The sequence below is a fragment of the Diabrotica virgifera genome, chromosome 10, assembly GCF_917563875.1.
Source record: "Diabrotica virgifera virgifera chromosome 10, PGI_DIABVI_V3a".
Classification (NCBI taxonomy): Eukaryota; Metazoa; Arthropoda; class Insecta; order Coleoptera; family Chrysomelidae; genus Diabrotica; species Diabrotica virgifera.
The window spans coordinates 17,563,647-17,576,258 of record NC_065452.1 but is presented as its reverse complement, the minus strand read 5'-3'; the positions used below and the strand labels follow the sequence as shown (position 1 = coordinate 17,576,258).

General features: G+C 35.3%; 1 protein-coding gene across 1 annotated transcript in view; it reads right to left on the bottom strand.

The window, feature by feature from the left end:
• LOC114332534 (metabotropic glutamate receptor-like) overlaps nucleotides 1-12,242 on the bottom strand; it is a 248,028-nt gene extending 235,786 nt beyond the window's left edge. The window contains exon 1 of the mRNA XM_050641540.1: nucleotides 12,186-12,242. The gene's annotated coding sequence lies outside the window, so the exon portion shown is untranslated. The remainder of the gene's footprint in view (nucleotides 1-12,185) is intronic.
• Nucleotides 12,243-12,612: the final 370 nt, after the last annotated feature.

Genomic DNA, 12,612 nt, shown 5'->3' with positions numbered 1-12,612 from the left:
GTTTTGTTACTCCTAATAAGAGGCGGACAAAATCTCCATAAATAAAATTACAAACAGTTGAACAAGGTTTGTTACGTCGGCCAATTTTTAATTTTCATATACTTAAAAACACGTGCCCACTGTCAATAAACTTCATAAGAGATTTGTTGAAGAATTTGATTAAAAAAGGGACAAAGAAAGTATGAGTTTGGAAATTAGGAATCTCCTGTTTCGTTGGAAAAAATACCAGATCGAAAACTCTTGATGGAATAAGATGGTATAAGACACTTACGATTATAGTATTTAAGACATAATAAACAATTTAGAAATGAAAAAAAGATTTACCGTGTTTACTGATGAAACGTATTTACTTACAAGCCATAGTCACAGTAGTAGTACTATACTAAATTTACAATCAAGATGCAGTAGAAATAAACAAACCAAAATGTATACTTAACTTCTGAGTGGCAATTTCCTTCTATAGACGCGGACTATAATTTCAGTGTTTTTATAGATAAGCTTCTCCGCATCTTCAATAAGGCATTTCCTTTAATTCCTAATAAGCCAAAATATCGGAAACCTTGGGTTACGAAAGGTATCCGCATATCAGCCAAGAATATGCGTTCACTACTATACATCAAAAAATGTACTACCAATGTTTCTGTCACTGAATTTATCACAAAGTACAGGACGACATATATAAAACTTATCAAATCAGCTAAAAAAGCCTATTACCAAAATCGTCTGGGAAGCTCTAAAAGTGTTGCAAAAGAAACTTGGTCTATAATAAACGATCTTCAAAATAAAACTCACACAGCTCAATCATTTTCCCTTCCAAATCTTGAAAGTTTAACGATTACTTCGTTAATGTGAGTAAAAATATAACGTCAACTATTTTGGCCCAACAAGATCCCATTTCCTACCTCCCTAATTCAAGAAAGGTCTCGAATTCATTCTTTTTAAGACCAGTCGATAACTCTGAACTGATCCAAACAATCAATACTATTAAAAACAAATCATCCTGTAGTACTGATGGACTATCTATAAACGTTGTCTCTAATCTCACAGAAAATGTATTGGAAATCCTCGTCTCATTAATTATGGATTCCTTCAAAAAAGGTAAATTTTCAGAGTGCCTAAAGACATCCATTATTATTCCTCTTCATAAGGGTGGTGAAAAATCTAATGCCTGCAACTATAGACCTATTGCCTTACTACCGGTAGTCTCCATAATTATTGAGAGACTCATTAAAATTCAACTTATGTCCTTTATCGTTGATAACAACATTTTATCACAAAATCAGTTCGGCTTTTTAACTAATAAATGTACCACTGTTTCCATGTTTTCCGTACTACATGAGGTTTACCAAGCACTAAACAATAATCGTTATACTGCCACTGTTTTCTGTGACTATGCCAAAGCTTTTGATTGTATAAATCACGACATCTTGATTAAAAAACTAAATTTCTATGGAATTCGAGGTATTTCTTTGAATTGGTTCCAATCCTGCTTGAATAATAGCAAACAACTAGTTAGAGCAAATGATACTGACTCTAGTCTCAAAAACATTGTATGTGGAGTACCACAAGGTTCAATATTGGGTCCTCTTCTGTTCCTTATCTTTATAAATGACATCACTAATTTAAAAATCGATAAGAAAATTTTTCTTTTTGATGATACCAGTATCACTTGGAGGAACTCAACTATTGCATCTCTTCATGAAACTCTAACTATGGATCTACTGACGGTAAAGACCTGGTCTGACTCTAATTTACTCTCCTTTAACGTAGATAAAACAGTAGCATTATCCTATAAATGAGCTCTTCAACATTTGCCTCTTAATAACAGTCAGATTAGTACCGTTGATTTTGTAAAATTTCTTGGTATTTTTTTAGACAGCAACCTCAAAAATGGTCCCTTCATATCCATTCGTTAAGTAAGAAACTCGCCTCAGCTTGCTATGCAATAAGATATGTCTCAAGGGAACTCAATTTAGCATCTTCTAAAATAACATATTTTTCGTTGTTCGAGTCTCATCTTCGACATGGTCTTCCTTTTTGGGGTTCTAGTACAGCTGCCCAATTTGATGTTAATTTTAAATTGCAAAAAAGAGCAATAAGATATCTGTTTGGCCTCAGAAAATCTACACATTGCAGAAGTTACTTCAGAGATTACGGAATTTTTACACTTCCATCTTTATATATTCTAGAAACGGTTTGTTTAATTCGTAAACACATTCATGTCTTTCCAGCAAGGCTCAATCATCTTTACTCCACCAAAAATTCAATCTTTGATATTTATTTACCGATCCCATCCAATGAGTTAGTAAAGAAATCTATATTATATTCCGCAAAAAAACTTTACAACCATCTTCCTTTACAACTTAAATCTGTAACATCTTTCCCAAAGTTCCGTAAAATGACAAAAGCCTATCTATCTTAAAGACTATACTATTCAATAGAAGAATTTCTTAATAATGAATAACTAAGAAAATTGGGTTTCATACGCAGTAGCTTAAACTTGTCAGTTCCTAATGTTGTAAGTATGTTTATTTGTTGTAAGTATGTTCAATTTTCAATTTATATAAATTTTGAAATAAATTGTTTTTGTCTTTGCTTTTATATCTTATGTACTGTATATTGACGATTTTTCTAATTTTAGGAAATTGTAGTTGTTAGTTGTTATTGATTTTATTTTTCTTTTGACTGTATGTAAGCTTTGTCCATAAAATTGTAAAAATTTTCAGTGACAATAAAGCACATTTCTATTCTATTATATTCTAAAAACACGTTAAATGCTACTAGGAGCACTTCCAAATCATAATTATTTGCAATGTCTATACATTTTAAATCCCAAATCATGATTTCCAAAGTTTATACATTGTAAATTATGATTCGGGGGTGCTCCTAGTAGCTTTTAACGTGTCTTGGTTTGTTTATTTCTACTGTATCTTGATTGTGAATTTAGATAATTGTTTTAATTAGCTTTAAGTACTGAGTATAAACTCAAAATACATATGTATAATATACATTGTATAAGGCAATAGAGAAACAAACTATGTAAATTTTAGGACATTGTGTAAGAGTTACTTACTTGATAGGGAAACTTAGCATTCTTTTCAGAGGTCGCGAAGAAAGTGCGTCATCTAAAAATAAAGATAGATTCGTTGAGAATGTAAATAAGAACCTGAAACGATAATACATTACAGAGAAATAAGAAGTCCCGGATCTAAACAGTAAATCTGAAAATTCTTTTGGAACCACTTTCTGGTAACATCCTTAATCTCTGCCTTTACAATTAGTAAGGCAAGGAGACGACGAACAAAGAAGATGAAAGGGACTTTACAATATGCAGTCACTTTTTTTTCATCTATTCGTCTAAAAAAAATTCCAACGAAAGTTGATTCCATGTACTCAAACTATGAGTAAAATGAAAAAATTAAAAAACAAGTTGTTTCATTTCGGTTCAGTGGTTCCCCATACGTATGTTTCTTTCTCTCCAGACGTCTTTAGTGGCTCTACATGAACACCTCTGAATCGAAACAAAACCAAGCTGTCTTAAAAATAATTCTGAGTATCGGACAGGTTTTAAAACTTCCTCAATGTACACAGCAGTGGCGTCCGTGTACCCCCAAACCATAGTACTGTCACCTTCAAATAGGACACATGTTTCTAGTCGGGCTTGTCGTCCTGGGGTCCTCCAAACCAGTGTTCTTCGCGAATCAGACACCAAGCCAATTTTGATTCATCAAAGAACATCACGTTATTCCACACCATTTCTTTAAGGTATAATAGAGAAATATACGAGCAATATAACGAACCAACTCTAGCACAATACACTAAACTGCAGAGATTACGGTGGGCAGGGCACGTGGTCCGCATGCATGAGAATAGAATCCCCAGAAAATTGCTAATTGCAAGAATGCAGGGAAAAAGACCTGTTGGAAGACCCAAAAAGAGATAGGAAGACGAAGTCGATGAGGATGCCAGGAACTTCCTGGGAACGCGTTCATGGAAAAGAACAGCGGTAAATCGAAATGATTGGAGAAGCTTGTTGAAGGAGGCGAAGGCTCGATTTGGGCTGTAGTGCCATTGGATGGATGGATGGATTTCTCTTAGCTATTGCAACCTTACCATTTCGTGTTGGTAAGTTCAGTTGGGAACACGTAATGGTCTTCTATGATACAAATTTACCGCATTTAGTCTGCGTGTATTTGTTTGCCGCGAAATATTCAGCCCTTGAAGCCTAGCAATTTTTCTGGATATACCACTTGTAGATTCCAGACGATTTCTTCGAGCTATCAATGTTATCTGCCAGTCTTGTGCTGCTGTTGTACATCGACTTCTGCCACTTCTGGGAAGATCCTTCACTTCATTTGTATCTTGGATTTTTTTAAATTTTCGATACACCACTCTGAGTAACATCAACAATATTCACGATATAAATATATAATAAAGCCCTATAGTAAGAAAGCAATTACTCTAGATCTGTCAAAATGAGATATCATGTTTCTATGAATTTTTAAACGGGTCAGATCAAATTTAAACAAAAACTGAAAGAATTTGTAAATACGCTAATCAGTGGAATGTGACCAAAATTGTAAAAAACGATTCAAATTTTTTATCATTTTCATTTAAGCTCTAGGTACAATGAATATCAACAACAGTTTTGATACCATTATAGGGGTAAATATATTATTTGTACGTATTCCAAATTTTTGGTCATGTGTGTATATGTAGATTATATGATGTCGGGGTGTACGAGTTTGTTATAGAGGTAGCACCTTTTATTGGAACGACCACATCAAACGTCATAGACGGGAGATTGTTTTTGATAACTGGTCCTCATAAGGCACTCAACTCTCACTTATGGCTCCATGTGCCACATCCCGGGCGACTGCATTGGTCTGCAGGCTAAACTAAGTGAGGGTAGCCAGACATGGTGATAGGTTGGACAGTGGCAGCTGACTGTTACAAAACTGACCATGCGGCGAGAACGATAGCCACAGAAACGGCACATATACAGCGGTGCAGAAGGCAAAGGGAAACCACTGCACTATTTTCCCAAGAGAATTTCTTCCCATAACGATGACAATTTCGGTAAGTGAGATGGAATGTGTAGCAACCCGACTCACGCTCGGCGCCATCTCGGTTCCGGGTCGGATGGTGTGAAATTTGCTACCGGCTGCCAAGGTGTGAGGGACCAGGCACCTGGCAGAAATTGTGCGACTGAATCTAAATTTTCATTTAATTTAAGAAAATGTCAGCGAATTGGTACATGGAACGTCCAAGGACTGATCCAAAACCCTGGAAAGTTACACATCATTCAAAAAGAAATGGCAGACCACAATCTTTCGGTACAGGGACTCTCAGAAACTCACTGGAGAGGAAAAGGGCATTTTAAAACAACTGCTGGCAACGTGGTCTATTTTTCAACCCCAGATAACAAAAGTACAAATGGAGTCGCAATAATTGTACCCGTTAAACTTAACGACTGCGTAATTGGATATAATATTATTGATGACAGGATAATATCCCTTAAAATGAGAATATCCACCAATATCCTACACCTTGTCCAGGTATACGCTCCTACAACAGCTGCACAAGAAGAAGACATCAACAGGTTCTATGGTCGTCTAGAAGAAACTGTTCGCGCTATTCCGAATTGTGAACTCGTCATAATTTTAGGAGATTTTAACGCCAAAGTGGGGTCATCTAATGAAAATATTGAAGGAGTGCTGGGCAAAAATGGACTGGGACAGAGAAATGAGAACGGCGACCGTCTAGTGGAGTTCGGTGTAGAACAACAACTTACAATTACAAACACGTTATATCAACATCATCCACGGAGATTATACACATGGCGCAGCCCAGATGGACGAACAAGGAATAAAATAGACTACATTCTAATAAGATTAAGATGGAAGTCGTCGTCCATCAACTGTAAAACATATCCTGGCGCAGACTGTGGGAGCGATCATCAACTCCTGGTATTGAACGTTCGACTTCGTTTTAAAGTCCCCAAAAGAACACCACAGAGAAAAGCCATGTCTCTAAGTCCATCAAAAATCAATGACTTCCAACAAAACCTAGAAGATGCTCTTTCTTTAGACCAAGTAGATAGTGAGCTTGAGAGCACTTGGATCTATTTCAAAGATAAGGTAATCGAGGCTGCAAAAGACTGTGAGGCAGCGGTTTCCACTGGCCGTAAGCCATGGATATCCGATAATACGTGGACTGTGATTCAACGCAGAAAAGAACATAAAACTAGATACGGAACACACGATGAATACAGAGCGTTATCGAGAGAAATCAGAAAACAGTGCCGCAAAGATAAAGCTGATTACATCTCTCAAATATGCAGAGAGATAGAGGAACATGGCTGTCGAAATGAACCGAGGGACTTATTCCAGAAGATCAAAGTCCTTACCAGAGAATTTAAACTTCAAACGTGGTCTGTAATAGATAAGGAAGGTAATTTAAAGACCGATACTGATGAAATATTGGAAACATGGCGAAACTACTGTGGCGAGCTATATAAAAATAACGAGGTATCAGCAGAAAATCAGTGGCCTTCTGACTACCCTAGAGAACCTACTGTCTTACTCGCTGAAGTCAAAGATGCAATTAAATCACTAAAGAGAAATAAATCTCCAGGCATTGATTCAATACCATGTGAAATACTACAGTTACTAGGTGACAAAGGATTACATATCATCCATTCTATCTGTGTCGCTGTTTGGAATTCAGGTAAATGGTCATCTGATTGGTGTACCTTAATCTATATCCCACTACACAAAAAAGAAACTACTACCAGAGGTAAAAACTACCGCACACTGTCACTAATAACACATGCTAGTAAAATCTTGTTGCATATCATTAAAAACAGATTAAAAACCTATCTACATTACCAAATACCTCAGGAACAAGCGGGGTTTGTAAAGGGTAAAGGTACAAGGGAACAAATCCTAAACCTGAGACAACTCATTGAAAAGTCTAGAGAATTTCAAGTATCTATGATTATATGCTTCGTTGACTACCAAAAGGCATTTGATTGTGTAAGCTGGATAAATCTGTGGTCAATTTTAATAGAAATGGGCGCACCAATGCACCTGGTGACACTTATTAAAAATCTGTACCAGTCTAATATAGCGACAGTACGACTAGATCAGAAGTTCTCAAACCAATTCAAGAACGAGAGAGGTGTTAGACAAGGATGCGTGTTGTCACCTGACTTATTTAACATTTATGGTGAACATGTCATGAGGATGGTTTTAGAAGGATGGGCCGGTGGAGTAACAGTAGCTGGTAGAAAAATCTCCAAGTTAAGATTTGCTGATGACACTACACTTATAGCAGCAAATGAGCAAGAAATGTTTGATCTTCTGCGAAAAGTTGAGTACGAAAGCAATAAAGTTGGTCTGAAAATCAATAAAGCTAAGACAAAAATAATGGTGGTCGACAGATTTAACACTATTCAACTGACTAACATATTACAGGAATACCAGATAGTAAACACCTTTGTCTATCTCGGGTCTAGTATAACTAACGATGGTAACTGTGAAGCAGAAGTTCGGAGACGTATTGGTATGGCAAAAAATGTGATGAGTCGCCTAACTAAACTTTGGAAAGACAGATCTCTCTCTCCAAATATCAAGATGAGGCTGGTGAATGCCCTTGTATTCTCAATATTTCTATACGGAGCAGAGACTTCGACTCTTCGCGCATGCGAGCGCCAAAAAATTGATGCCTTTGAGATGTGGTGCTGGAGAAGAATGCTTCGCATACCTTGGACAGCTCATAGGACAAACGTTTCCATTCTAAACCAACTCAGTATTAAAAAAAAAGGCTGTCCACAATATGTCTGCAATGAATTCTGCAATTCTTTGGTCACGTGGTTCGCAGAGGTGACGACAGTTTGGAGAGATTAATTGTTTCTGGAAACGTTCCGGGGAGAAGATCAAGAGGACGATCACCAACTAGATGGTCTGACCAAATAAAGCAGTTAGCTGGAAACTCATTCTGCGAAGCTCTTAGAGCAGCTGAAGATGGAGACCAATGGAGAAACATTGTTAGGAATATTGGAAGAAATCACGATCCTCAGTAATGGGGAAACGACAGGAGAGAGAGAGAGAGTGTGTATATGTCTGAATCATCAATATGAATGAGTCAAATAAAACTTAATTATTAGAGGAATTTTTTACCAAGCAACAAAAACAACACAACATTTGATTAATTTACTAATGTTTTATATTTTGATAACCACCGGGGTGGAAATCGAAACGTCAAATAAACTTAATATTAAAGTAAAATTGTGACTTATTCCCAACAAAAATAGTAAATTTCATTTGTAAATTATAATTTTTATAGCGATGTAAGCGATGGTTAGTACAGTCATCATCAACAACTATTAATCATATATCATAAAAAAGAGAAGTTATGTCAACGTTCGGCAAAGATCATTGAATAGAGTTAGATTAAGTAGTCGATCTAAACATAGCATAACGAAATATATAAACCTTCTTCTTCTTCTTTGTCGTCTGCGTAGCAGATTATTTTAACTTGTTTTTCTCCCAATTGGTATCCTTTTTTGTTCTTACTTTTTTATTATTTCATCTACTTTTACTTTTATTGTGCTGTTCTGGTAGATATTCTCGATCGTTTTAATTATTCTTAGAGGTACCTCTCTTGCGTACAATAAATGGATAACGTCCTTTAATTTGACTCTGTCGAATGCCTTCTTAAGGTCCACGAAATATAAGTATGCCGGTTTGTTGTATTCTAACGATTTTTCTTGCACCTGCCTCATTACAAATATAACGTCGGTGCATGATCTTCCGACCTAAAACCTTGTTGTTCTTTTACTAATGTAATAATTTTATTCATTTTGTTTGTTATTACTTTGGTCGTTAATTTTAGTGTTGTGTTTAATGAAGTAATTCCTCTGTAATTCTCTGGGTCCGATTTTTCTCCCTTTCTGAAGAGGGGTATTATTTATTCCGGTAAGGAACTACTAGACTAAGTGTAAGTGACTATTAAGGTAGCCACTTGAGGACACTTTGATCTTTGACCCCTGACGACATGCCTAAACGTAACAATGACAAAAAAATAGGGGTATTAGGATGCTTGATCTCCATTCTTGTGGTATTCTGTTTTGTTCTATTATTTTTTGGATTAGTTTTAATAGTTGTTTGGTCCGCTCTTGTCCTCCGTACTAGGAGTTTATTCGATTGATATTCTGTCCTCTCCCGGTGATTTTCTATTTTTTAATTTCTTTAATGCTTCCGTTACCTCTGCTTCTTTAATGTTTATTTCTTCGTTTGTTGTCATTTCAGGTTTTGGTGGTTTGTTATCGTTATCTTTAGCAAACAGAGATCTAAAATAGGCTGCTTAAGTTTCTTTCTGAATGTGATTCGTTTTTATTAGTTCGTTCATATCTTTTCTTTGTCTTCTGATCATTCTCCATATTTCCTTTTGTGTTCCGTAGAAGTCGTGTTCCATCTGTTTTGAAAAGCTCTCCCAGTGTTCCCTTTTTATTTGTCTGACTAAAGTATTTGTTTCGTTTCTAATTCGTTTATAGTGGTTGTATGCCTGTTGTGTTTTTTTCGTTCTGTATTGTAAAAAGGGTTTCTTATTTTCTTCACATTTCATCTTCACTTCCTCTCGAAACCATGGGATTTTCTTTTTTGATATATTGGTATTCGTTACTTTCCTCTCTCCAAGTGATTCTGTTGCTGCGTTAGTTATGTTACTTTTGAGTTTTTCCCAGCTTTCTTATATGTTATCGTTTTCTAATATTCCATTCTCAGCAATCTTCCCTGATATCCTTTTTCTGTATAAGTATTCCGTGGATTCTGTAGTTGGTGCTACTCTCTTAGGTGTAAAGTATTTCATGGTGATTCTAATTTTAATAATACTAGGCTGTGGTCACTACCTACATCTGCTGAGTTGAAGCATCTTACGTCGACTATTTTTGATGGATGTATATCTTTGTTAGTTACAACATAAGCTATCATAGATCTTTGTCCGCGGGTGTTATTGGATGTACATATCGCTCACTGAGTTCTATAGTGGCACATTTTCATAAAATGGTGTTCTGTAATAACCACTTCTTAAAAATCACGAAATTTCACTTTATAATTGAACGAAACCGGCATAACGGTAGCTTGCATAGAATTCCCTAGATAGAGTTGTACCACGTGCATATTTCCCTCCATTTCGCTCGAACGGCAGCACTATACCGTCACATATTTAATATGCCGTTGACATTAGGTGTGTTTGTGTTGCTTCTACGTGGAATACCGGCACATTTTAATAAAACTAATGTTATGCCACTTTATAATTTTTATAACCTTCAATAAAAATATCTTATTTTTTAGTCTATACCGGCACATTAAAAGTTGTGCCAGTATGGAATAAATTTTTTGGCAAAAACATGCTATTTGTGTCACCAAAATATAAGGTTGTGTCGGTATAGAATTTACTTTAATTCAAATACTTCACTTTACGCGATGAAAGAACAAAGTTTTGTCAGTAGAGGTTTACTTTTCTTATACATATTTCATTTAGAATGTAACGAGAAGAAGAATGTAAGAAGTGGATAAAAAACCGAATTAAACACCTCCGAAACTCTGGACAATCTTATCAAATGTACAACAGGAAGATAGACGTTCCAGCCAGATCAGTTACAGATCCGTGTGACATCATAAAATGCAGGCAAACATGTACCGGAAATGCACAGAAGAAGAGAGACGAGCCTTTTTAAGTTATACTGGGATTTGGGAGACATTTCCAAGCAGCTAAACTACATTATAATGGCATTGATGGAACAGGTTAATGTAGTAAAGAGTGGTGGAAGAACCAATTACAATGCTTTTTATTTCATCAAACAAGGTACGAAAGTAAGGGTGTGCAAAGTTTTTTGACTTCGACTTTATGTATTACTTTAGGTTTTTAGGGAGAAGTTTATTAAGTGATGTTTCAATACTGAAAGTTGGAAAGGATAATCATAGAATTTTTCTGTTTAATCCTTCCTTTGACCAATTTTATTTTAAAATGGTCAACTTATTCAAAGAAATACGAACCATAAATCCTAACAAAGTATTCTCTTTTAAAGACATTGAATTTAAAAGGGTCTATCAAAATAAAATTCCAATTTCCAGAAAAAAGTATGAAGATCTAATGTATCTTATTCGATCCAATGCAGTTAATAAAAGTCACAGTGAATTTTACATCAACTTATATTCCACGTTTTTATTCTTGTTTCATAAACAAGGTTTTTCTATAACTGATAATCATTTTAAAATTCTTTTTTAGTTATTATTAAGAAAAATATTGTTGTGTTCATATAGTATATCTTTAGTTCGAATAAAAATATGATCAAAACATTAAAAAAGAAAACGATTATTTTATGAACTTTTTATGTCACGACTTACGACCGACCATCTTTGCCAAAACACTATAAAACTTGAGTCCAATACTGGCATATTTATATCAAAGTTCTCGAAAACCATACAATGGACAAAAATGTAATATCAAACCATTCATTGACAAGTATTTGGTTTCTTCTGTCAACCTCTTATCCATAAATTTTTGTAATTTTGAATGGTATTCTATGATGTCATGAAACTTCATGGTCAATTATCTCAGAACTTCATTTTTGCGATTGTGCCACTATAGAACTCAGTGAGCGACATATGTGTGTTGGTCTTTGTGGTCAAAAAAGGTGTTGTTTATTCGAAGTTTGTTATTCGTGCAGAAGTTTATCATCAGTTCACCATTTTCGTTTTTGACATTCTCATTATGCTTTTGTTTAATTCCGGGTATTACTTGGTTGCCCATTCGAGCGTAAAAATCCCCCAGTATTATCAACTTTCCTCTAACTTGATCTACTACTTGTTGCAATTGATCATAAAATATTTCACTTGTTGTTTGAGGCTTACTATTTTCTGGACCGTATACTCCGATGATGTTCAGGTCTTCCTTCTCCACTTATTATTGTTGCGACAATCCTTTCTGATACGTATTGACACCCTTTGATGTTATTTAATATCTTCGGTGTCTTAGTAAGGCTACACCCTCTTTGGCCCTGTTTTCTTTTGCTACTCCACTGTAGATTAGTATATATTCGCCTAATTTTGACTGGCCTTTTCCTTTATATATAAACCAAAGAGGCAAATTTAAGATATCATGCAAGAGCTACTTACTTGATCGGAAAACTGAGCCTTCCTTTCAGAGGTCACGATGAAAGTGGGTCATCTGAAAATAAAAATATCGTTTTTAAAAAGCCCAAAGTTAATTTGTATCTTATTTATAATGATGATAGTGTGTTTATCATGGAAACTAATCCATTTGCCACATATTTTTGAATGATTTCTGTTATAATAATCCAATGTTTTATTTCCGAAGAAAATGAAACTTTTAATGAGATCAAGTTTCTGGTTCCTCCGCGATATCTATTACCTGCAAACCATACGAGTGTTGAATTAAAGAAGGCTAGGAAATATCTATTTTTTGCACCTCTCTTTTCGTCTATTCAACGTGGCAAAATTCCAACGAAAACATGGTCTCTATACTTAGTTATAAGTAGAACTAATACAAAAGAATTTCGCCGTGAAACGAAAACAAGCGACG